The sequence below is a fragment of the Salmo salar genome, chromosome 28 (genome assembly GCF_965601325.2).
Source record: "Salmo salar chromosome 28, fSalSal1, whole genome shotgun sequence".
NCBI classification, from domain to species: Eukaryota; Metazoa; Chordata; class Actinopteri; order Salmoniformes; family Salmonidae; genus Salmo; species Salmo salar.
The window spans coordinates 35,619,459-35,647,180 of NC_138318.1; the positions used below are offsets into that span (position 1 = coordinate 35,619,459).

The 27,722-nt window shown below is 41.6% G+C and overlaps 1 long non-coding RNA gene across 1 annotated transcript in view; it reads left to right on the forward strand.

Moving 5' to 3' along the window:
* The first annotated feature begins 638 nt into the window (after positions 1-638).
* Positions 639-27,722, forward strand: part of LOC106589881 (uncharacterized) — a 134,969-nt gene continuing 107,885 nt past the window's right edge. Inside the window, exon 1 of the long non-coding RNA XR_001324965.3 lies at positions 639-786. This is a non-coding gene — a long non-coding RNA (uncharacterized LOC106589881). The remainder of the gene's footprint in view (positions 787-27,722) is intronic.

Consider the following 27,722-nt stretch of genomic DNA (forward strand, 5'->3'; position numbering starts at 1 on the left):
GTGTCATCATCGCGTTTGATGGTTTTTGCGACTGCACTTGAAGAAACTTTTGAAGTTCTTGAAATTTTCCGGATTGACAGACCTTCATGTCTTAAAGTAATGATGGACTGTCGTTTCTCTTTGCTTATTTGAGCTGTTCTTGCCATAATATGGACTTGGTCTTTTACCAAATGGGGCTATCTTCTGTATACCACCCCTACCATGTCACAACACAACTGATTGGCTCAAACGCATTAAGAAGGAAAAAAATTCCACTAATTAACTTTTAACAAGGCACACCTGTTAATTGAAATGCATTCCATGTGACTACCTCATGAAGCTGGTTGAGAGAATGCCAAGAGTGTGCAAAAGCTGTCATCAAGGCAAAGGGTGACTATTTGAAGAATCTCAAATATAAAATATATTTTCATTTGTTTAATACTTTTTTGATTACTACATGATTCCATATGTGTTATTTCATAGTTTTGATGTTTTCATTATTATTCTACAATGTAGAAAATAGTAGGAATTAAAAAAACAACCTTGAATGAGTAGGTGTTCTAAAACTTTTGACCATTAGTGTAGATATATATTATTTATATATATATATTATATTATATCTCCTGTTGTTTTCAGAGTTTCTTCCTGACTGTGTCCTCAGAGTCAAACCTGAAGCTGGTGAAGCATACGTCTGAAAACAACAAGATCTTTGGCTTGAACCTCTTGGCTGCTTTCATCAGCCAGTTCTTCAAAGAGGCCATGATGAAGGTCATGCTGTACGTCGACATATAGTTTGGCAACGAGACAGTGAGTGAAACGGGCCATTTGTCAAAGGCTTTCCCCTGGATTGATGTGTTCTTTTTACACAGTTCAACAGTACATTGTTCTGGTTTAGTGGGGAGAGAGAAGGAGTGTGTCGGAGAAGCGGTGTGTGTGTGTGCTGTTCACTATTACAGGAATAATTCCAACCATGCCATACATTCCAATAATGTGGACTGACGTCTGGCTGTGGTTGTGTAACGTGTTTTTCAAGAGGTTGTGTCAGCGACACCACATCGCTATTGACTTATTGAGCTAGAGAGTTGGAGACAGTTAGGCAGAGAGATGGAGATGGAGACAGTTAGGCAGGGCAGAGAGTTGGAGACAGTTAGGCAGGGCAGAGAGATGGAGACAGTTTGGCAGAGAGATGGAGATGGAGACAGTTAGGCAGGGCAGAGAGATGGAGACAGTTAGGCAGGGCAGAGAGTTGGAGACAGTTAGGCAGGGCAGAGAGATGGAGACAGTTAGGCAGAGAGATGGAGACAGTTAGGCAGAGAGATGGAGACAGTTAGGCAGAGAGATAGAGACAGTAAGGCATGGCAGAGAGATGGAGACAGTTAGGCAGGGCAGAGAGTTGGAGACAGTTAGGCAGGGCAGAGAGATGGAGACAGTTAGGCAGAGAGATGGAGATGGAGACAGTTAGGCAGGACAGAGAGATGGAGACAGTTAGGCAGGGCAGAGAGTTGGAGATAGTTAGGCAGGGCAAAGAGATGGAGACAGTTAGGCAGAGAGATGGAGACAGTAAGGCAGGGCAGAGAGATGGAGACAGTTAGGCAGAGAGATAGAGATGGAGACAGTTAGGCAGAGAGATAGAGATGGAGACAGGCAGTGCAGAGAGTTGGAGACAGTAGGCAGAGAGATAGAGATGGAGACAGTTAGGCAGTGCAGAGAGAGTTAGGCAGAGAGATAGAGATGGAGACAGTTAGGCAGGGCAGAGAGATGGAGACAGTTAGGCAGAGAAATGGAGACAGTTAGGCAGGGCAGAGAGATGGAGACAGTTAGGCAGAGAGATGGAGACAATTAGGCAAAGAGATGGAGACAGTTAGACAGGAGAGAGATGGAGATGGAGACATTGGAGCATTATGTCCTCACCTTGCTAAAAGTAAAATGGATTACCTTGTTCCCTCTCACCTGTCGCTCTCCCTCTCTCTCTCTCCCTCCCCTTCTCTCTTTCCCTCTCTCCCTCTCGCTGTTTCCCCCTCTCCTGTCTCTCTATCCCTCTCTCCCTCTCCCCCCTCTCCTGTCTCTCTATCCCTCTCTCTCCCCCCTCTCTCTTCCCCTTCTCTCTTCCCCTCTCTCCATCCCCCTCTCTTTCCCTCTCTCTCTCCCTCTCTCTATTTACTTAGCCACCAGCCACCAGCCTATAAAGAGACAGATAAGAATTAGCAGGGTAATCATTCACCATTTCATGCCAGTTAATCTATAGATTTTTTTCCAGTCTGTGTGTAAGTGAGTAGTTGGTTGGAGGTCAGGCTGTGGTCACACACTATGTACGTCCCAAATGGCATGCTGTTCCCTTTATAGTGCACTACTTTTGACCACAGCCCTATGAGCCAAGGTCAAAACTTGTGCACTTTATAGCAGTTTTGGGCTCAGTTCAGAATTTTGGAATTGACTCCCATTCAACTCATGAGTTGAAATTCAAATCGAATTGGCCACACCCCACAGGATGTAGAATTAGAGTTTGAGTGACAGGAAGTAGAATTTAATTCAGTGGAATTCAAATAAATTCCACTCAGTCATAGAACATGAGAGTTTCATTGAATCTGACAGGTCACACTTCCAGATACCAAAGAATATATCACTTTTCTCGAGAAACAATGTTCATAGAGTTACTCTTTTAACCTTAGTGCTTAAAATAGCCAGTTATATTTCCACCCTCCATTTAATTTGTTTTGGTCAACTTGAGGGTTGAACTAATGCATTCTGGGAAATGCCGTTTTTTCTCCCATATTGAACAAAATTGAAGGGATTAATGAAATATAATAACTTAAGACTATTCGCATACATTTTATGTTTTCCTTGATCATTCATTTTAAAGGTAGACTCAGCAAAATGAACAAACAAACACCGCAGATATTGAGATGCGCGACTTTGCTCCAATAATCACACACTGTGCATGTGTTCACTTCATACTGTCACACCACTACGTTATAGTTAGATTTAGATGTAGTAATGGGTGGTGTATGTAGTCCACCACTAGGTTACAGTTAGATGTAGTAATGGGTGGTGTATGTAGTCCGCCACTAGGTTACAGTTAGATTTAGTAATGGGTGGTGTATGTAGTCCGCCACTAGGTTACAGTTAGATGTAGTAATGGGTGGTGTATGTAGTCCACCACGAGGTTACAGTTAGATTTAGTAATGGGTGGTGTATGTAGTCCACCACTAGGTTACAGTTAGATGTAGTAATGGGTGGTGTATGTAGTCCGCCACTAGGTTACAGTTAGATGTAGTAATGGGTGGTGTATGTAGTCCACCACGAGGTTACAGTTACATTTAGTAATGGGTGGTGTATGTAGTCCACCACTAGGCTACAGTTAGATTTAGTAATGGGTGGTGTATGTAGTCCACCACTAGGTTACAGTTAGATTTAGTAAAGGGTGGTGTATGTAGTCCACCACTAGGCTACAGTTAGATTTAGTAATAGGTGGTGTATGTAGTCCACCACTAGGTTACAGTTAGATGTAGTAATGGGTGGTGTATGTAGTCCACCACTAGGTTACAGTTAGATGTAGTAATGGGTGGTGTATGTAGTCCACCACTAGGTTACAGTTAGATTTAGTAATGGGTGGTGTATGTAGTCCACCACTAGGTTACAGTTAGATGTAGTAATGGGTGGTGTATGTAGTCCACCACTAGGTTACAGTTAGATTTAGTAATGGGTGGTAAATGTAGTCCACCACTAGGTTACAGTTAGATGTAGTAATGGGTGGTGTATGTAGTCCACCACTAGGTTACAGTTAGATGTAGTAATGGGTGGTGTATGTAGTCCACCACGAGGTTACAGTTAGATGTAGTAATGGGTGGTGTATGTAGTCCACCACTAGGTTACAGTTAGATTTAGTAATGGGTGGTGTATGTAGTCCACCACGAGGTTACAGTTAGATTTAGTAATGGGTGGTGTATGTAGTCCACCACGAGGTTACAGTTAGATGGAGTAATGGGTGGTGTATGTAGTCCACCACTAGGTTACAGTTAGATTTAGTAATGGGTGGTGTATGTAGTCCACCACTAGGTTACAGTTAGATTTAGTAATGGGTGGTGTATGTAGTCCACCACGAGGTTACAGTTAGATTTAGTAATGGGTGTTGTATGTAGTCCACCACTAGGTTACAGTTAGATTTAGTAATGGGTGGTGTATGTAGTCCACCACTAGGTTACAGTTAGATTTAGTAATGGGTGGTGTATGTAGTCCACCACGAGGTTACAGTTAGATGTAGTAATGGGTGGTGTATGTAGTCCACCACTAGGTTACAGTTAGATGTAGTAATGGGTGGTGTATGTAGTCCACCACGAGGTTACAGTTAGATGTAGTAATGGGTGGTGTATGTAGTCCACCACTAGGTTACAGTTAGATTTAGTAATGGGTGGTGTATGTAGTCCACCACGAGGTTACAGTTAGATTTAGTAATGGGTGGTGTATGTAGTCCACCACGAGGTTACAGTTAGATGGAGTAATGGGTGGTGTATGTAGTCCACCACGAGGTTACAGTTATATTTAGTAATGGGTGGTGTATGTAGTCCACCACTAGGTTACAGTTAGATGTAGTAATGGGTGGTGAATGTAGTCCACCACTAGGTAACAGTTAGATGTTGTAATGGGTGGTGTATGTAGTCCACCACTAGGCTACAGTTAGATTTAGTAATGGGTGGTGTATGTAGTCCACCACTAGGTTACAGTTAGATTTAGTAATGGGTGGTGTATGTAGTCCACCACGAGGTTACAGTTAGATGGAGTAATGGGTGGTGTATGTAGTCCACCACTAGGTTACAGTTAGATTTAGTAATGGGTGGTGTATGTAGTCCACCACTAGGTTACAGTTAGATTTAGTAATGGGTGGTGTATGTAGTCCACCACGAGGTTACAGTTAGATTTAGTAATGGGTGTTGTATGTAGTCCACCACTAGGTTACAGTTAGATTTAGTAATGGGTTGTGTATGTAGTCCACCACTAGGTTACAGTTAGACGTAGTAATGGGTGGTGTATGTAGTCCACCACTAGGTTACAGTTAGATGTAGTAATGGGTGGTGAATGTAGTCCACCACTAGGTAACAGTTAGATGTTGTAATGGGTGGTGTATGTAGTCCACCACTAGGCTACAGTTAGATTTAGTAATGGGTGGTGTACGTAGTCCACCACTAGGTTACAGTTAGATTTAGTAATGGGTGGTGTGCATAGTCCACCACGAGGTTACAGTTAGATTTAGTAATGGGTGGTGTATGTAGTCCACCACTAAGTTACAGTTAGATATAGTAATGGGTGGTGTATGTAGTCCACCACTAGGTTACAGTTAGATTTAGTAAAGGGTGGTGTAGGTAGTCCACCACTAGGCTACAGTTAGATTTAGTAATAGGTGGTGTATGTAGTCCACCACTAGGTTACAGTTAGATGTAGTAATGGGTGGTGTATGTAGTCCACCACTAGGTTACAGTTAGATGTAGTAATGGGTGGTGTATGTAGTCCACCACGAGGTTACAGTTAGATGTAGTAATGGGTGGTGTATGTAGTCCACCACTAGGTTACAGTTAGATTTAGTAATGGGTGGTGTATGTAGTCCACCACTAGGTTACAGTTAGATGTAGTAATGGGTGGTGTATGTAGTCCACCACTAGGTTACAGTTAGATGTAGTAATGGGTGGTGTATGTAGTCCACCACGAGGTTACAGTTAGATGTAGTAATGGGTGGTGTATGTAGTCCACCACTAGGTTACAGTTAGATTTAGTAATGGGTGGTGTATGTAGTCCACCACGAGGTTACAGTTAGATGGAGTAATGGGTGGTGTATGTAGTCCACCACTAGGTTACAGTTAGATTTAGTAATGGGTGGTGTATGTAGTCCACCACTAGGTTACAGTTAGATTTAGTAATGGGTGGTGTATGTAGTCCACCACTAGGTTACAGTTAGATTTAGTAATGGGTGGTGTATGTAGTACACCACGAGGTTACAGTTAGATTTAGTAATGGGTGTTGTATGTAGTCCACCACTAGGTTACAGTTAGATTTAGTAATGGGTGGTGTATGTAGTCCACCACTAGGTTACAGTTAGATTTAGTAATGGGTGGTGTATGTAGTCCACCACGAGGTTACAGTTAGATTTAGTAATGGGTGGTGTATGTAGTCCACCACGAGGTTACAGTTAGATTTAGTAATGGGTGGTGTATGTAGTCCACCACTAGGTTACAGTTAGACGTAGTAATGGGTGGTGTATGTAGTCCACCACTAGGTTACAGTTAGATGTAGTAATGGGTGGTGAATGTAGTCCACCACTAGGTAACAGTTAGATGTTGTAATGGGTGGTGTATGTAGTCCACCACTAGGCTACAGTTAGATTTAGTAATGGGTGGTGTATGTAGTCCACCACTAGGTTACAGTTAGATTTAGTAATGGGTGGTGTATGTAGTCCACCACTAGGTTACAGTTAGATTTAGTAATGGGTGGTGTATGTAGTCCACCACTAGGTTACAGTTAGATGTATTAATGGGTGGTGTATGTAGTCCACCACTAGGTTACAGTTAGATGTATTAATGGGTGGTGTATGTAGTCCACCACTAGGTTACAGTTAGATTTAGTAATGGGTGGTGTATGTAGTCCATCACTAGGTTACAGTTAGATGTAGTAATGGGTGGTGTATGTAGTCCATCACTAGGTTACAGTTAGATGTAGTAATGGGTGGTGTATGTAGTCCACCACTAGCTTACAGTTAATGTAGTAATGGGTGGTGTATGTAGTCTACCACTAGGTTACAGCTAGATTTAGTAATGGGTGGTGTATGTAGTCCACCACTAGGTTACAGTTAATGTAGTAATGGGTGGTGTATGTAGTCTACCACTAGGTTACAGCTAGATTTAGTAATGGGTGGTGTATGTAGTCCACCACTAGGTTACAGTTAATGTAGTAATGGGTGGTGTATGTAGTCTACCACTAGGTTACAGCTAGATTTAGTAATGGGTGGTGTATGTAGTCCACCACTAGGTTACAGTTAATGTAGTAATGGGTGGTGTATGTAGTCCACCACTAGGTTACAGTTAGATTTAGTAATGGGTGGTGTATGTAGTCCACCACTAGGTTACAGTTAATGTAGTAATTGGTGGTGTATGTAGTCCGCCACTAGGTTACAGTTAGATGTAATAATGGGTGGTGTATGTAGTCCACCACTAGGTTACAGTTAGATGTTGTAATGGGTGGTGTATGTAGTCCACCACTAGGTTACAGTTAGATTTAGTAATGGGTGGTGTATGTAGTCCACCACGAGGTTACAGTTAGATTTAGTAATGGGTGGTGTATGTAGTCCACCACTAGGTTACAGTTAGATTTAGTAATGGGTGGTGTATGTAGTCCACCACTAGGTTACAGTTAGATTTAGTAATGGGTGGTGTATGTAGTCCACCACTAGGTTACAGTTAGATTTAGTAATGGGTGGTGTATGTAGTCCACCACTAGGTTACAGTTAGATTTAGTAATGGGTGGTGTATGTAGTACACCACGAGGTTACAGTTAGATTTAGTAATGGGTGTTGTATGTAGTCCACCACTAGGTTACAGTTAGATTTAGTAATGGGTGGTGTATGTAGTCCACCACTAGGTTACAGTTAGATTTAGTAATGGGTGGTGTATGTAGTCCACCACGAGGTTACAGTTAGATTTAGTAATGGGTGGTGTATGTAGTCCACCACTAGGTTACAGTTAGATTTAGTAATGGGTGGTGTATGTAGTCCACCACTAGGTTACAGTTAGACGTAGTAATGGGTGGTGTATGTAGTCCACCACTAGGTTACAGTTAGATGTAGTAATGGGTGGTGAATGTAGTCCACCACTAGGTAACAGTTAGATGTTGTAATGGGTGGTGTATGTAGTCCACCACTAGGCTACAGTTAGATTTAGTAATGGGTGGTGTATGTAGTCCACCACTAGGTTACAGTTAGATTTAGTAATGGGTGGTGTATGTAGTCCACCACTAGGTTACAGTTAGATTTAGTAATGGGTGGTGTATGTAGTCCACCACTAGGTTACAGTTAGATGTATTAATGGGTGGTGTATGTAGTCCACCACTAGGTTACAGTTAGATGTAGTAATGGGTGGTGTATGTAGTCCACCACTAGGTTACAGTTAGATTTAGTAATGGGTGGTGTATGTAGTCCACCACTAGGTTACAGTTAGATGTAGTAATGGGTGGTGTATGTAGTCCACCACTAGGTTACAGCTAGATTTAGTAATGGGTGGTGTATGTAGTCCACCACTAGGTTACAGTTAATGTAGTAATGGGTGGTGTATGTAGTCTACCACTAGGTTACAGCTAGATTTAGTAATGGGTGGTGTATGTAGTCCACCACTAGGTTACAGTTAATGTAGTAATGGGTGGTGTATGTAGTCTACCACTAGGTTACAGCTAGATTTAGTAATGGGTGGTGTATGTAGTCCACCACTAGGTTACAGTTAATGTAGTAATGGGTGGTGTATGTAGTCTACCACTAGGTTACAGCTAGATTTAGTAATGGGTGGTGTATGTAGTCCACCACTAGGTTACAGTTAATGTAGTAATGGGTGGTGTATGTAGTCCACCACTAGGTTACAGTTAGATTTAGTAATGGGTGGTGTATGTAGTCCACCACTAGGTTACAGTTAATGTAGTAATTGGTGGTGTATGTAGTCCGCCACTAGGTTACAGTTAGATGTAATAATGGGTGGTGTATGTAGTCCACCACTAGGTTACAGTTAGATGTTGTAATGGGTGGTGTATGTAGTCCACCACTAGGTTACAGTTAGATTTAGTAATGGGTGGTGTATGTAGTCCACCACGAGGTTACAGTTAGATTTAGTAATGGGTGGTGTATGTAGTCCACCACTAGGTTACAGTTAGATTTAGTAATGGGTGGTGTATGTAGTCCACCACTAGGTTACAGTTAGATGTAGTAATGGGTGGTGTATGTTGTCCACCACTAGGTTACAGTTAGATGTAGTAATGGGTGGTGTATGTAGTCCGCCACTAGGTTACAGTTAGATGTAGTAATGGGTGGTGTATGTAGTCCTCCACTAGGTTACAGTTAGATGTAGTAATGGGTGGTGTATGTAGTCCACCTCGAGGTTACAGTTGGATTTAGTAATGGGTGGTGTATGTAGTCCACCACTAGGCTACAGTTAGATGTAGTAATGGCTGGTGTATGTAGTCCACCACTAGGTTACAGTTAGATGTAGTAATGGGTGGTGTATGTAGTCCACCACTAGGTTGCAGTTAGATTTAGTAATGGTGGGTGTATGTAGTCCACCACTAGGTTACAGTTAGATGTAGTAAAGGGTGGTGTATGTAGTCCACCACTAGGTTACAGTTAGATGTAGTAATGGGTGGTGTATGTAGTCCACCACGAGGTTACAGTTAGATTTAGTAATGGGTGGTGTATGTAGTCCACCACTAGGTTACAGTTAGATTTAGTAATGGGTGGTGTATGTAGTCTTCCACTAGGTTACAGTTAGATTTAGTAATGGGTTGTGTATGTAGTCCACCACTAGGTTACAGTTACATTTAGTAATGGGTGGTGTATGTAGTCCACCACTAGGTTACCTATAGATTTAGTAATGGGTGGTGTATGTAGTCCACCACTAGGTTACAGTTAGATTTAGTAATGGGTGGTGTATGTAGTCCACCACTAGGTTACAGTTAGATGTAGTAATTGGTGGTGTATGTAGTCCACCACGAGGTTACAGTTAGATGTAGTAATGGATGGTGTATGTAGTCCACCACTAGGTTACAGTTAGATTTAGTAATGTGTGGTGTATGTAGTCCACCACTAGGTTACAGTTAGATGTAGTAATGGGTGGTGTATGTAGTCCACCACTAGGTTACAGTTAGATGTAGTAATGGGTGGTGTATGTAGTCCACCACGAGGTTACAGTTAGATGTAGTAATGGGTGGTGTATGTAGTCCACCACTAGGTTACAGTTAGATTTAGTAATGGGTGGTGTATGTATTCCACCACTAGGTTACAGTTAGATGTAGTAATGGGTGGTGTATGTAGTCCACCACTAGGTTACAGTTAGATTTAGTAATGGGTGGTGTATGTAGTCCACCACTAGGTTACAGTTAGATTTAGTAATGGGTGGTGTATGTAGTCCACCACGAGGTTACAGTTAGATTTAGTAATGGGTGGTGTATGTAGTCCACCACTAGGTTACAGTTAGATGTAGTAATGGGTGGTGTATGTAGTCCACCACTAGGTTACAGTTAGATGTAGTAATGGGTGGTAAATGTAGTCCACCACGAGGTTACAGTTAGATGTAGTAATGGGTGGTGTATGTAGTCCACCACTAGGTTACAGTTAGATTTAGTAATGGGTGGTGTATGTAGTCCATCACTAGGTTACAGTTAGATGTAGTAATGGGTGGTGTATGTAGTCCACCACTAGCTTACAGTTAATGTAGTAATGGGTGGTGTATGTAGTCTACCACTAGGTTACAGCTAGATTTAGTAATGGGTGGTGTATGTAGTCCACCACTAGGTTACAGTTAATGTAGTAATGGGTTGTGTATGTAGTCTACCACTAGGTTACAGCTAGATTTAGTAATGGGTGGTGTATGTAGTCCACCACTAGGTTACAGTTAATGTAGTAATGGGTGGTGTATGTAGTCTACCACTAGGTTACAGCTAGATTTAGTAATGGGTGGTGTATGTAGTCCACCACTAGGTTACAGTTAATGTAGTAATGGGTGGTGTATGTAGTCCACCACTAGGTTACAGTTAGATGTAGTAATGGGTGGTGTATGTAGTCCACCACTAGGTTACAGTTAATGTAGTAATTGGTGGTGTATGTAGTCCGCCACTAGGTTACAGTTAGATGTAATAAAGGGTGGTGTATGTAGTCCTCCACTAGGTTACAGTTAGATGTAGTAATGGGTGGTGTATGTAGTCCACCACGATGGTTACAGTTGGATTTAGTAATGGGTGGTGTATGTAGTCCACCACTAGGCTACAGTTAGATGTAGTAATGGCTGGTGTATGTAGTCCACCACTAGGTTACAGTTAGATGTAGTAATGGGTGGTGTATGTAGTCCACCACTAGGTTACAGTTAGAATTAGTAATGGGTGGTGTATGTAGTCCACCACTAGGTTACAGTTAGATGTAGTAATGGGTGGTGTATGTAGTCCACCACTAGGTTACAGTTAGATGTAGTAATGGGTGGTGTATGTAGTCCACCACTAGCTTACAGTTAATGTAGTAATGGGTGGTGTATGTAGTCTACCACTAGGTTACAGCTAGATTTAGTAATGGGTGGTGTATGTAGTCCACCACTAGGTTACAGTTAATGTAGTAATGGGTTGTGTATGTAGTCTACCACTTGGTTACAGCTAGATTTAGTAATGGGTGGTGTCTGTAGTCCACCACTAGGTTACAGTTAATGTAGTAATGGGTGGTGTATGTAGTCCACCACTAGGTTACAGTTAGATTTAGTAATGGGTGGTGTATGTAGTCCACCACTAGGTTACAGTTAATGTAGTAATTGGTGGTGTATGTAGTCCGCCACTAGGTTACAGTTAGATGTAATAAAGGGTGGTGTATGTAGTCCACCACTAGGTTACAGTTAGATGTAGTAATGGGTGGTGTATGTAGTCCACCACTAGGTCACAGTAACATTTAGTAATGGGTGGTGTATGTAGTCCACCACGAGGTTACAGTTAGATGTAGTAATGGGTGGTGTATGTAGTCCACCACGAGGTTACAGTTGGATTTAGTAATGGGTGGTGTATGTAGTCCACCACTAGGCTACAGTTAGATTTAGTAATGGGTTGTGTATGTAGTCCACCACTAGGTTACAGTTAGATTTAGTAATGGGTGGTGTGGGTAGTCCACCACTAGGTTACAGTTAGATTTAGTAATGGGTGGTGTGTGTAGTCTACCACTGGGTTACAGTTAGATTTAGTAATGGGTGGTGTATGTAGTCCGCAACTAGGTTACAGTTAGATGTAGTAATGGGTGGTGTATGTAGTCCTCCACTAGGTTACAGTTAGATGTAGTAATGGGTGGTGTATGTAGTCCACCACGAGGTTACAGTTGGATTTAGTAATGGGTGGTGCATGTAGTCCACCACTAGGCTACAGTTAGATGTAGTAATGGCTGGTGTATGTAGTCCACCACTAGGTTACAGTTAGATGTAGTAATGGGTGGTGTATGTAGTCCACCACTAGGTTACAGTTAGAATTAGTAATGGGTGGTGTATGTAGTCCACCACTAGGTTACAGTTAGATGTAGTAATGGGTGGTGTATGTAGTCCACCACTAGGTTACAGTTAGATGTAGTAATGGGTGGTGTATGTAGTCCACCACTTGGTTACAGTTAGATGTAGTAATGGGTGGTGTATGTAGTCCACCACTAGGTTACAGTTAGATTTAGTAATGGGTTGTGTATGTTGTCCACCACTAGGTTACAGTTAGATGTAGTAATGGGTGGTGTATGTAGTCCACCACTAGGTTACAGTTAGATGTAGTAATGGGTGGTGTATGTAGTCCACCACTAGGTTACAGTTAGAATTAGTAATGGGTGGTGTATGTAGTCCAACACTAGTTTACAGTTAGATGTAGTAATGGGTGGTGTATGTAGTCCACCACTAGGTTACAGTTAGATGTAGTAATGGGTGGTGTATGTAGTGCACCACGATGTTACAGTTAGATGTAGTAATGGGTGGTGTATGTAGTCCACCACTAGGTTACAGTTAGATTTAGTAATGGGTTGTGGATGTAGTCCACCACTAGGTTACAGTTAGATTTAGTAATGGGTGGTGTATGTAGTCCACCACTAGGTTACAGTTAGATTTAGTAATGGGTGGTGTATGTAGTCCACCACGAGCTTACAGTTAGATTTAGTAATGGGTGGTGTATGTAGTCCACCACTAGGTTACAGTTAGATATAGTAATGGGTGGTGTATGTAGTCCGCCACTAGGTTACAGTTAGATGTAGTAATGGGTGGTGTATGTAGTCCACCACTAGTTTACAGTTAGATGTAGTAATGGGTGGTGTATGTAGTCCACCACTAGGTTACAGTTAGATTTAGTAATGGGTGGTGTATGTAGTCCACCACTAGGTTACAGTTAGATGTAGTAATGGGTGGTGTATGTAGTCCACCACGAGGTTACAGTTAGATTTAGTAATGGGTGGTGTATGTAGTCCACCACGAGGTTACAGTTAGATTTAGTAATGGGTGGTGTATGTAGTCCACAACTAGATTACAGGTAGATTTAGTAATGGGTGGGGTATGTAGTCCACCACTAGGTTACAGTTAGATGTAGTAATGGGTGGTGTATGTAGTCCAATACTAGGTTACAGTTTGATGTAGTAATGGGTGGTGTATGTAGTCCACCACGAGGTTACAGTTAGATTTAGCAATGGGTGGTGTATGTAGTCCACCACTAGGTTACAGTTAGATTTAGTAATGGGTGGGGTATGTAGTCCACCACTAGGTTACAGTTAGATGTAGTAATGGGTGGTGTATGTAGTCCACCACTAGGTTACAGTTAGATTTAGTAATGGGTGGTGTATGTAGTCCACCACGAGGTTACAGTTAGATTTAGTAATGGGTGGTGTATGTATTCCACCACTAGGTTACAGTTAGATGTAGTAATGGGTGGTGTATGTAGTCCACCACTAGGTTACAGTTAGATGTAGTAATGGGTGGTGTATGTAGTCCACCACTAGGTTACAGTTAGATGTATTAATGGGTGGTGTATGTAGTCCACCACTAGGTTACAGTTAGATTTAGTAATGGGTGGTGTATGTAGTCCATCACTAGGTTACAGTTAGATGTAGTAATGGGTGGTGTATGTAGTCCACCACTAGCTTACAGTTAATGTAGTAATGGGTGGTGTATGTAGTCTACCACTAGGTTACAGCTAGATTTAGTAATGGGTGGTGTATGTAGTCCACCACTAGGTTACAGTTAATGTAGTAATGGGTGGTGTATGTAGTCTACCACTAGGTTACAGCTAGATTTAGTAATGGGTGGTGTATGTAGTCCACCACGAGGTTACAGTTAATGTAGTAATGGGTGGTGTATGTAGTCCACCACTAGGTTACAGTTAGATTTAGTAATGGGTGGTGTATGTAGTCCACCACGAGGTTACAGTTAGATTTAGTAATGGGTGGTGTATGTATTCCACCACTAGGTTACAGTTAGATGTAGTAATGGGTGGTGTATGTAGTCCACCACTAGGTTACAGTTAGATGTAGTAATGGGTGGTGTATGTAGTCCACCACTAGGTTACAGTTAGATGTATTAATGGGTGGTGTATGTAGTCCACCACTAGGTTACAGTTAGATTTAGTAATGGGTGGTGTATGTAGTCCATCACTAGGTTACAGTTAGATGTAGTAATGGGTGGTGTATGTAGTCCACCACTAGGTTACAGTTAATGTAGTAATGGGTGGTGTATGTAGTCCACCACGAGGTTACAGTTAGATTTAGTAATGGGTGGTGTATGTAGTCCACAACTAGATTACAGGTAGATTTAGTAATGGGTGGGGTATGTAGTCCACCACTAGGTTACAGTTAGATGTAGTAATGGGTGGTGTATGTAGTCCAATACTAGGTTACAGTTTGATGTAGTAATGGGTGGTGTATGTAGTCCACCACGAGGTTACAGTTAGATTTAGCAATGGGTGGTGTATGTAGTCCACCACTAGGTTACAGTTAGATTTAGTAATGGGTGGGGTATGTAGTCAACCACTAGGTTACAGTTAGATGTAGTAATGGGTGGTGTATGTAGTCCACCACTAGGTTACAGTTAGATTTAGTAATGGGTGGTGTATGTAGTCCACCACGAGGTTACAGTTAGATTTAGTAATGGGTGGTGTATGTATTCCACCACTAGGTTACAGTTAGATGTAGTAATGGGTGGTGTATGTAGTCCACCACTAGGTTACAGTTAGATGTAGTAATGGGTGGTGTATGTAGTCCACCACTAGGTTACAGTTAGATGTATTAATGGGTGGTGTATGTAGTCCACCACTAGGTTACAGTTAGATTTAGTAATGGGTGGTGTATGTAGTCCATCACTAGGTTACAGTTAGATGTAGTAATGGGTGGTGTATGTAGTCCACCACTAGCTTACAGTTAATGTAGTAATGGGTGGTGTATGTAGTCTACCACTAGGTTACAGCTAGATTTAGTAATGGGTGGTGTATGTAGTCCACCACTAGGTTACAGTTAATGTAGTAATGGGTGGTGTATGTAGTCTACCACTAGGTTACAGCTAGATTTAGTAATGGGTGGTGTATGTAGTCCACCACTAGGTTACAGTTAATGTAGTAATGGGTGGTGTATGTAGTCCACCACTAGGTTACAGTTAGATTTAGTAATGGGTGGTGTATGTAGTCCACCACGAGGTTACAGTTAGATTTAGTAATGGGTGGTGTATGTATTCCACCACTAGGTTACAGTTAGATGTAGTAATGGGTGGTGTATGTAGTCCACCACTAGGTTACAGTTAGATGTAGTAATGGGTGGTGTATGTAGTCCACCACTAGGTTACAGTTAGATGTATTAATGGGTGGTGTATGTAGTCCACCACTAGGTTACAGTTAGATTTAGTAATGGGTGGTGTATGTAGTCCATCACTAGGTTACAGTTAGATGTAGTAATGGGTGGTGTATGTAGTCCACCACTAGCTTACAGTTAATGTAGTAATGGGTGGTGTATGTAGTCTACCACTAGGTTACAGCTAGATTTAGTAATGGGTGGTGTATGTAGTCCACCACTAGGTTACAGTTAATGTAGTAATGGGTGGTGTATGTAGTCTACCACTAGGTTACAGCTAGATTTAGTAATGGGTGGTGTATGTAGTCCACCACTAGGTTACAGTTAATGTAGTAATGGGTGGTGTATGTAGTCCACCACTAGGTTACAGTTAGATTTAGTAATGGGTGGTGTATGTATTCCACCACTAGGTTACAGTTAGATGTAGTAATGGGTGGTGTATGTAGTCCACCACTAGGTTACAGTTAGATTTAGTAATGGGTGGTGTATGTAGTCCACCACTAGGTTACAGTTAGATTTAGTAATGGGTGGTGTATGTAGTCCACCACGAGGTTACAGTTAGATTTAGTAATGGGTGGTGTATGTAGTCCACCACTAGGTTACAGTTAGATGTAGTAATGGGTGGTGTATGTAGTCCACCACTAGGTTACAGTTAGATGTAGTAATGGGTGGTAAATGTAGTCCACCACGAGGTTACAGTTAGATGTAGTAATGGGTGGTGTATGTAGTCCACCACTAGGTTACAGTTAGATTTAGTAATGGGTGGTGTATGTAGTCCATCACTAGGTTACAGTTAGATGTAGTAATGGGTGGTGTATGTAGTCCACCACTAGCTTACAGTTAATGTAGTAATGGGTGGTGTATGTAGTCTAGGTTACAGTTAGATATAGTAATGGGTGGTGTATGTAGTCCGCCACTAGGTTACAGCTAGATTTAGTAATGGGTGGTGTATGTAGTCCACCACTAGTTTACAGTTAATGTAGTAATGGGTGGTGTATGTAGTCCACCACTAGGTTACAGCTAGATTTAGTAATGGGTGGTGTATGTAGTCCACCACTAGGTTACAGTTAATGTAGTAATGGGTGGTGTATGTAGTCCACCACTAGGTTACAGCTAGATTTAGTAATGGGTGGTGTATGTAGTCCACCACTAGGTCACAGTTACATTTAGTAATGGGTGGTGTATGTAGTCCACCACGAGGTTACAGTTAGATTTAGTAATGGGTGGTGTATGTAGTCCACCACTAGGTTACAGTTAGATGTAGTAATGGGTGGTGTATGTAGTCCGCCACTAGGTTACAGTTAGATGTAGTAATGGGTGGTGTATGTAGTCCACCACTAGGTTACAGTTAGATTTAGTAATGGGTGGTGTATGTAGTCCACCACTAGGTTACAGTTAGATTTAGTAATGGGTGGTGTATGTAGTCCACCACTAGGTTACAGTTAGATGTAGTAATGGGCTGGTGTATGTAGTCCCCCACTAGGTTACAGTTAGATTTAGTAATGGGTGGTGTATGTAGTCCACCACTAGGCTACAGTTAGATGTAGTAATGGGTGGTGTATGTAGTCCACCACTAGGTTACAGTTAGATGTAGTAATGGGTGGTGTATGTAGTCCACCACTAGGTTACAGTTAGAATTAGTAATGGGTGGTGTATGTAGTCCACCACTAGGTTACAGTTAGATGTAGTAATGGGTGGTGTATGTAGTCCACCACTAGGTTACAGTTAGATGTAGTAATGGGTGGTGTATGTAGTGCACCACGAGGTTACAGTTAGATGTAGTAATGGGTGGTGTATGTAGTCCACCACTAGGTTACAGTTAGATTTAGTAATGGGTTGTGTATGTAGTCCACCACTAGGTTACAGTTAGATTTAGTAAGGGTGGTGTATGTAGTCCACCACGAGGTTACAGTTAGATTTAGTAATGGGTGGTGTATGTAGTCCACCACGAGGTTACAGTTAGATTTAGTAATGGGTGGTGTATGTAGTCCACCACTAGGTTACAGTTAGAATTAGTAATGGGTGGTGTATGTAGTCCACCACTAGGTTACAGTTAGATGTAGTAATGGGTGGTGTATGTAGTCCACCACTAGGTTACAGTTAGATGTAGTAATGGGTGGTGTATGTAGTGCACCACGAGGTTACAGTTAGATGTAGTAATGGGTGGTGTATGTAGTCCACCACTAGGTTACAGTTAGACGTAGTAATGGGTGGTGTATGTAGTCCACCACTAGGTTACAGTTAGATTTAGTAATGGGTGGTGTAAGTAGTCCACCACGAGGTTACAGTTAGATTTAGTAATGGGTGGTGTATGTAGTCCACCACTAGGTTACCTTTCGATTTAGTAATGGGTGGTGTATGTAGTCCACCACTAGGTTACAGTTAGATTTAGTAATGGGTGGTGTATGTAGTCCACCACTAGGTTACAGTTAGATTTAGTAATGGTTGGTGTATGTAGTCCACCACGAGGTTACAGTTAGATTTAGTAATGGGTGTTGTATGTAGTCCACCACTAGGTTACAGTTAGATTTAGTAATGGGTGGTGTATGTAGTCCACCACTAGGTTACAGTTAGATTTAGTAATTGGTGGTGTATGTAGTCCACCACGAGGTTACAGTTAGATTTAGTAATGGGTGGTGTATGTAGTCCACCACTTGGTTACAGTTAGATTTAGTAATGGGTGGTGTATGTAGTCCACCACTAGGTTACAGTTAGATTTAGTAATGGGTGGTGTATGTAGTCCACCACGAGGTTACAGTTATATTTAGTAATGGGTTGTGTATGTAGTCCACCACTAGGTTACAGTTAGACGTAGTAATGGGTGGAGTATGTAGTCCACCACTAGGTTACAGTTAGATGTAGTAATGGGTGGTGAATGTAGTCCACCACTAGGTAACAGTTAGATGTTGTAATGGGTGGTGTATGTAGTCCACCACTAGGCTACAGTTAGATTTAGTAATGGGTGGTGTATGTAGTCCACCACTAGGTTACAGTTAGATTTAGTAATGGGTGGTGTATATAGTCCACCACGAGGTTACAGTTAGATTTAGTAATGGGTGGTCTATGTAGTCCACCACTAAGTTACAGTTAGATATAGTAATGGGTGGTGTATGTAGTCCACCACTAGGTTACAGTTAGATTTAGTAATGGGTGGTGTATGTAGTCCACCACTAGGTTACAGTTAGATTTAGTAAGGGTGGTGTATGTAGTCCACCACGAGGTTACAGTTAGATTTAGTAATGGGTGTTGTATGTAGTCCACCACTAGGTTACAGTTAGATTTAGTAATGCGTGGTGTATGTAGTCCACCACTAGGTTACAGTTAGATTTAGTAATGGGTGGTGTTTGTAGTCCACCACTAGGTTACAGTTAGATTTAGTAATGGGTGGTGTATGTAGTCCACCACGAGGTTACAGTTAGATTTAGTAATGGGTGGTGTATGTAGTCCACCACTTGGTTACAGTTAGATTTAGCAATGGGTGGTGTATGTAGTCCACCACTAGGTTACAGTTAGATTTAGTAATGGGTGGTGTATGTAGTCCACCACGAGGTTACAGTTAGATTTAGTAATGGGTGGTGTATGTAGTCCTCCACTAGGTTACAGTTAGATTTAGTAATGGGTGGTGTATGTAGTCCATCACTAGGTTACAGTTAGATATAGTAATGGGTGGTGTATGTAGTCCACCACTAGGTTACAGTTAGATGTAGTAATGGGTGGTGAATGTAGTCCACCACTAGGTAACAGTTAGATGTTGTAATGGGTGGTGTATGTAGTCCACCACTAGGCTACAGTTAGATTTAGTAATGGGTGGTGTATGTAGTCCACCACTAGGTTACAGTTAGATTTAATAATGGGTTGTGTATGTAGTCCACCACGAGGTTACAGTTAGATTTAGTAATGGGTGGTGTATGTAGTCCACCACTAAGTTACAGTTAGATATAGTAATGGGTGGTGTATGTAGTCCACCACTAGGTTACAGTTAGATTTAGTAATGGGTGGTGTATGTAGTCCACAACTAGGTTACAGTAAGATTTAATAATGGGTTGTGTATGTAGTCCACCACGAGGTTACAGTTAGATTTAGTAATGGGTGGTGTATGTAGTCCACCACTAAGTTACAGTTAGATATAGTAATGGGTGGTGTATGTAGTCCACCACTAGGTTACAGTTAGATTTAGTAATGGGTGGTGTATGTAGTCCAATACTAGGTTACAGTTTGATGTAGTAATGGGTGGTGTATGTAGTCCACCACTAGGTTACAGTTAGATTTAGTAATGGGTGGGGTATGTAGTCCACCACTAGGTTACAGTTAGATGTAGTAATGGGTGGTGTATGTAGTCCACCACTAGGTTACAGTTAGATTTAGTAATGGGTGGTGTATGTAGTCTTCCACTAGGTTACAGTTAGATTTAGTAATGGGTGGTGTATGTAGTCCACCACTAGGTTACAGTTAGATTTAGTAATGGGTGGTGTATGTAGTCCACCACTAGGTTACAGTTAGATGTAGTAATGGGTGGTGTATGTAGTCCACCACGAGGTTACAGTTAGATGTAGTAATGGGTGGTTTATGTAGTCCACCACTAGGTTACAGTTAGATGTAGTAATGGGTGGTGTATGTTGTCCACCGCTAGGTTACAGTTAGATATAGTAATGGGTGGTGTATGTAGTCCACCACTAGGTTACAGTTAGATTTAGTAATGGGTGGTGTATGTAGTCCACCACTAGGTTACAGTTAGATTTAGTAATGGGTGGTGTATGTAGTCCACCACGAGGTTACAGTTAGATTTAGTAATGGGTGGTGTATGTATTCCACCACTAGGTTACAGTTAGATGTAGTAATGGGTGGTGTATGTAGTCCACCACTAGGTTACAGTTAATGTAGTAATGGGTGGTGTATGTAGTCCGCCACTAGGTTACAGTTAGATGTAATAATGGGTGGTGTATGTAGTCCACCACGAGGTTACAGTTAGATTTAGTAATGGGTGGTGTATGTAGTCCACCACGAGGTTACAGTTAGATTTAGTAATGGGTGGTGTATTTAGTCCACCACGAGGTTACAGTTAGATTTAGTAATAGGTAGTGTATGTAGTCCACCACTAGGTTACAGTTAGATTTAGTAATGGGTGGTGTATGTAGTCCACCACGACGTTACAGTTAGATTTAGTAATGGGTGGTGTATGTAGTCCACCACGAGGTTACAGTTAGATTTAGTAATGGGTGGTGTATGTAGTCCACAACTAGATTACAGTTAGATTTAGTAATGGGTGGGGTATGTAGTCCACCACTAGGTTACAGTTAGATGTAGTAATGGGTGGTGTATGTAGTCCAATACTAGGTTACAGTTTGATGTAGTAATGGGTGGTGTATGTAGTCCACCACGAGGTTACAGTTAGATTTAGTAATGGGTGGTGTATGTAGTCCACCACTAGGTTACAGTTAGATTTAGTAATGGGTGGTGTATGTAGTCTTCCACTAGGTTACAGTTAGATTTAGTAATGGGTGGTGTATGTAGTCCACCACTAGGTTACAGTTAGATTTAGTAATGGGTGGTGTATGTAGTCCACCACTAGGTTACAGTTAGATTTAGTAATGGGTGGTGTATGTAGTCCACCACGAGGTTACAGTTAGATTTAGTAATGGGTGGTGTATGTAGTCCACCACTAGGTTACAGTTAGATTTAGTAATGGGTGGTGTATGTAGTCCACCACTAGGTTACAGTTAGATGTAGTAATGGGTGGTGTATGTAGTCCACCACGAGGTTACAGTTAGATGTAGTAATGGGTGGTGTATGTAGACCACCACTAGGTTACAGTTAGATTTAGTAATGGGTGGTGTATGTAGTCCATCACTAGGTTACAGTTAGATGTAGTAATGGGTGGTGTATGTAGTCCACCACTAGGTTACAGTTAATGTAGTAATGGGTGGTGTATGTAGTCCACCACTAGGTTACAGTTAGATTTAGTAATGGGTGGTGTATGTAGTCCACCACTAGGTTACAGTTAATGTAGTAATGGGTGGTGTATGTAGTCCGCCACTAGGTTACAGATAGATGTAATAATGGGTGGTGTATGTAGTCCACCACTAGGTTGCAGTTAGATGTAGTAATGGGTGGTGTATGTAGTCCACCACTAGGTTACAGTTAGATTTAGTAATGGGTGGTGTATGTAGTCCACCACTAGGCTACAGCTAGATTTAGTAATAGGTGGTGTATGTAGTCCACCACGAGGTTACAGTTAGATTTAGTAATGGGTGGTGTATGTAGTCCACAACTAGATTACAGTTAGATTTAGTAATGGGTGGGGTATGTAGTCCACCACTAGGTTACAGTTAGATGTAGTAATGGGTGGTGTATGTAGTCCAATACTAGGTTACAGTTTGATGTAGTAATGGGTGGTGTATGTAGTCCACCACGAGGTTACAGTTAGATTTAGTAATTGGTGGTGTATGTAGTCCACCACTAGGTTACAGTTAGATTTAGTAATGGGTGGTGTATGTAGTCCACCACTAGGTTACAGTTAGATGTAGTAATGGGTGGTGTATGTAGTCCACCACTAGGTTACAGTTAGATTTAGTAATGGGTGGTGTATGTAGTCCACCACTAGGTTACAGTTAGATTTAGTAATGGGTGGTGTATGTAGTCCACCACTAGGTTACAGTTAGATGTAGTAATGGGTGGTGTATGTAGTCCACCACTAGGTTACAGTTAGATTTAGTAATGGGTGGTGTATGTAGTCCACCACTAGGTTACAGTTAGATTTAGTAATGGGTGGTGTATGTAGTCCACCACGAGGTTACAGTTAGATTTAGTAATGGGTGGTATGTAGTCCACCACGAGGTTACAGTTAGATGTAGTAATGGGTGGTGTATGTAGTCCACCACTAGGTTACAGTTAGATTTAGTAATGGGTGGTGTATGTAGTCCACCACTAGGTTACAGTTAGATGTAGTAATGGGTGGTGTATGTAGTCCACCATACTAGGTTACAGTTTAGATTGTAGTAATGGGTGGTGTATGTAGTCCACCACGAGGTTACAGTTAGATTTAGTAATGGGTGGTGTATGTAGTCCACCACTAGGTTACAGTTAGATTTAGTAATGGGTGGTGTATGTAGTCCACCACTAGGTTACAGTTAGATTTAGTAATGGGTGGTGTATGTAGTCCACCACTAGGTTACAGTTAGATTTAGTAATGGGTGGTGTATGTAGTCCACCACTAGGTTACAGTTAGATTTAGTAATGGGTGGTGTATGTAGTCCACCACTAGGTTACAGTTAGATTTAGTAATGGGTGGTGTATGTAGTCCACCACGAGGTTACAGTTAGATTTAGTAATGGGTGGTGTATGTAGTCCACCACTAGGTTACAGTTAGATTTAGTAATGGGTGGTGTATGTAGTCCACCACTAGGTTACAGTTAGATGTAGTAATGGGTGGTGTATGTAGTCCACCACTAGGTTACAGTTAGATTTAGTAATGGGTGGTGTATGTAGTCCACCACTAGGTTACAGTTAGATTTAGTAATGGGTGGTGTATGTAGTCCACCACTAGGTTACAGTTAGATGTAGTAATGGGTGGTGTATGTAGTCCACCACTAGGTTACAGTTAGATGTAGTAATGGGTGGTGTATGTAGTCCACCACTAGGTTACAGTTAGATTTAGTAATGGGTGGTGTATGTAGTCCACCACTAGGTTACAGTTAGATTTAGTAATGGGTGGTGTATGTAGTCCACCACTAGGTTACAGTTAGATTTAGTAATGGGTGGTGTATGTAGTCCACCACGAGGTTACAGTTAGATTTAGTAATGGGTGGTGTATGTAGTCCACCACTAGGTTACAGTTAGATTTAGTAATGGGTGGTGTATGTAGTCCACCACTAGGTTACAGTTAGATGTAGTAATGGGTGGTGTATGTAGTCCACCACTAGGTTACAGTTAGATGTAGTAATGGGTGGTGTATGTAGTCCACCACTAGGTTACAGTTAGATGTAGTAATGGGTGGTGTATGTAGTCCACCACTAGGTTACAGTTAGATTTAGTAATGGGTGGTGTATGTAGTCCACCACTAGGTTACAGTTAGATTTAGTAATGGGTGGTGTATATAGTCCACCACGAGGTTACAGTTAGATTTAGTAATGGGTGGTCTATGTAGTCCACCACTAAGTTACAGTTAGATATAGTAATGGGTGGTGTATGTAGTCCACCACTAGGTTACAGTTAGATTTAGTAATGGGTGGTGTATGTAGTCCACCACTAGGTTACAGTTAGATTTAGTAATGGGTGGTGTATGTAGTCCACCACGAGGTTACAGTTAGATTTAGTAATGGGTGTTGTATGTAGTCCACCACTAGGTTACAGTTAGATTTAGTAATGGGTGGTGTATGTAGTCCACCACTAGGTTACAGTTAGATTTAGTAATGGGTGGTGTATGTAGTCCACCACGAGGTTACAGTTAGATTTAGTAATGGGTGGTGTATGTAGTCCACCACGAGGTTACAGTTAGATTTAGTAATGGGTGGTGTATGTAGTCCACCACGAGGTTACAGTTAGATTTAGTAATGGGTGGTGTATGTAGTCCACCACTAGGTTACAGTTAGATTTAGTAATGGGTGGTGTATGTAGTCCACCACTAGGTTACAGTTAGACGTAGTAATGGGTGGTGTATGTAGTCCACCACTAGGTTACAGTTAGATGTAGTAATGGGTGGTGAATGTAGTCCACCACTAGGTAACAGTTAGATGTTGTAATGGGTGGTGTATGTAGTCCACCACTAGGCTACAGTTAGATTTAGTAATGGGTGGTGTATGTAGTCCACCACTAGGTTACAGTTAGATTTAGTAATGGGTGGTGTATATAGTCCACCACGAGGTTACAGTTAGATTTAGTAATGGGTGGTCTATGTAGTCCACCACTAAGTTACAGTTAGATATAGTAATGGGTGGTGTATGTAGTCCACCACTAGGTTACAGTTAGATTTAGTAATGGGTGGTGTATGTAGTCCACCACTAGGTTACAGTTAGATTTAGTAAGGGTGGTGTATGTAGTCCACCACGAGGTTACAGTTAGATTTAGTAATGGGTGTTGTATGTAGTCCACCACTAGGTTACAGTTAGATTTAGTAATGGGTGGTGTATGTAGTCCACCACTAGGTTACAGTTAGATTTAGTAATGGGTGGTGTTTGTAGTCCACCACTAGGTTACAGTTAGATTTAGTAATGGGTGGTGTATGTAGTCCACCACGAGGTTACAGTTAGATTTAGTAATGGGTGGTGTATGTAGTCCACCACTTGGTTACAGTTAGATTTAGCAATGGGTGGTGTATGTAGTCCACCACTAGGTTACAGTTAGATTTAGTAATGGGTGGTGTATGTAGTCCACCACGAGGTTACAGTTAGATTTAGTAATGGGTGGTGTATGTAGTCCTCCACTAGGTTACAGTTAGATTTAGTAATGGGTGGTGTATGTAGTCCATCACTAGGTTACAGTTAGACATAGTAATGGGTGGTGTATGTAGTCCACCACTAGGTTACAGTTAGATGTAGTAATGGGTGGTGAATGTAGTCCACCACTAGGTAACAGTTAGATGTTGTAATGGGTGGTGTATGTAGTCCACCACTAGGCTACAGTTAGATTTAGTAATGGGTGGTGTATGTAGTCCACCACTAGGTTACAGTTAGATTTAATAATGGGTTGTGTATGTAGTCCACCACTAGGTTACAGTTAGATTTAGTAATGGGTGGTGTATGTAGTCCACCACTAGGTTACAGTTAGATTTAGTAATGGGTGGTGTATGTAGTCCACCACTAGGTTACAGTAAGATTTAATAATGGGTTGTGTATGTAGTCCACCACGAGGTTACAGTTAGATTTAGTAATGGGTGGTGTATGTAGTCCACCACTAAGTTACAGTTAGATATAGTAATGGGTGGTGTATGTAGTCCACCACTAGGTTACAGTTAGATTTAGTAATGGGTGGTGTATGTAGTCCAATACTAGGTTACAGTTTGATGTAGTAATGGGTGGTGTATGTAGTCCACCACTAGGTTACAGTTAGATTTAGTAATGGGTGGGGTATGTAGTCCACCACTAGGTTACAGTTAGATGTAGTAATGGGTGGTGTATGTAGTCCACCACTAGGTTACAGTTAGATTTAGTAATGGGTGGTGTATGTAGTCTTCCACTAGGTTACAGTTAGATTTAGTAATGGGTGGTGTATGTAGTCCACCACTAGGTTACAGTTAGATTTAGTAATGGGTGGTGTATGTAGTCCACCACTAGGTTACAGTTAGATGTAGTAATGGGTGGTGTATGTAGTCCACCACGAGGTTACAGTTAGATGTAGTAATGGGTGGTTTATGTAGTCCACCACTAGGTTACAGTTAGATGTAGTAATGGGTGGTGTATGTTGTCCACCGCTAGGTTACAGTTAGATATAGTAATGGGTGGTGTATGTAGTCCACCACTAGGTTACAGTTAGATTTAGTAATGGGTGGTGTATGTAGTCCACCACTAGGTTACAGTTAGATTTAGTAATGGGTGGTGTATGTAGTCCACCACGAGGTTACAGTTAGATTTAGTAATGGGTGGTGTATGTATTCCACCACTAGGTTACAGTTAGATGTAGTAATGGGTGGTGTATGTAGTCCACCACTAGGTTACAGTTAATGTAGTAATGGGTGGTGTATGTAGTCCGCCACTAGGTTACAGTTAGATGTAATAATGGGTGGTGTATGTAGTCCACCACGAGGTTACAGTTAGATTTAGTAATGGGTGGTGTATGTAGTCCACCACGAGGTTACAGTTAGATTTAGTAATGGGTGGTGTATTTAGTCCACCACGAGGTTACAGTTAGATTTAGTAATAGGTAGTGTATGTAGTCCACCACTAGGTTACAGTTAGATTTAGTAATGGGTGGTGTATGTAGTCCACCACGACGTTACAGTTAGATTTAGTAATGGGTGGTGTATGTAGTCCACCACGAGGTTACAGTTAGATTTAGTAATGGGTGGTGTATGTAGTCCACAACTAGATTACAGTTAGATTTAGTAATGGGTGGGGTATGTAGTCCACCACTAGGTTACAGTTAGATGTAGTAATGGGTGGTGTATGTAGTCCAATACTAGGTTACAGTTTGATGTAGTAATGGGTGGTGTATGTAGTCCACCACTAGGTTACAGTCAGATTTAGTAATGGGTGGTGTATGTAGTGCACCACGCGGTTACAGTTAGATTTAGTAATGGGTGGTGTAGGTAGTCCACCACTAGGTTACAGTTAGATGTAGTAATGGGTGGTGTATGTAGTCCACCACTAGGTTACAGTTAGATGTAGTAATGGGTGGTGTATGTAGTCCACCACGAGGTTACAGTTAGATTTAGTAATGGGTGGTGTATGTAATCCACCACTAGGTTACAGTTAGATGTAGTAATGGGTGGTGTATGTAGTCCACCACTAGGTTACAGTTAGATGTATTAATGGGTGGCGTATGTAGTCCACCACGAGGTTACAGTTAGATGTAGTAATGGGTGGTGTATGTAGTCCACCACTAGGTTACAGTTAGATTTAGTAATGGGTGGTGTATGTAGTCCACCACTAGGTTACAGTTAGATTTAGTAATGGGTGGTGTATGTAGTCCACCACGAGGTTACAGTTAGATTTAGTAATGGGTGAGGTATGTAGTCCACCACTAGGTTACAGTTAGATGTAGTAATGGGTGGTGTATGTAGTCCACCACTAGGTTACAGTTAGATGTAGTAATGGGTGGTGTATGTAGTCCACCACGAGGTTACAGTTAGATGTAGTAATGGGTGGTGTATGTAGACCACCACTAGGTTACAGTTAGATTTAGTAATGGGTGGTGTATGTAGTCCATCACTAGGTTACAGTTAGATGTAGTAATGGGTGGTGTATGTAGTCCACCACTAGGTTACAGTTAATGTAGTAATGGGTGGTGTATGTAGTCCACCACTAGGTTACAGTTAGATTTAGTAATGGGTGGTGTATGTAGTCCACCACTAGGTTACAGTTAATGTAGTAATGGGTGGTGTATGTAGTCCGCCACTAGGTTACAGATAGATGTAATAATGGGTGGTGTATGTAGTCCACCACTAGGTTGCAGTTAGATGTAGTAATGGGTGGTGTATGTAGTCCACCACTAGGTTACAGTTAGATTTAGTAATGGGTGGTGTATGTAGTCCACC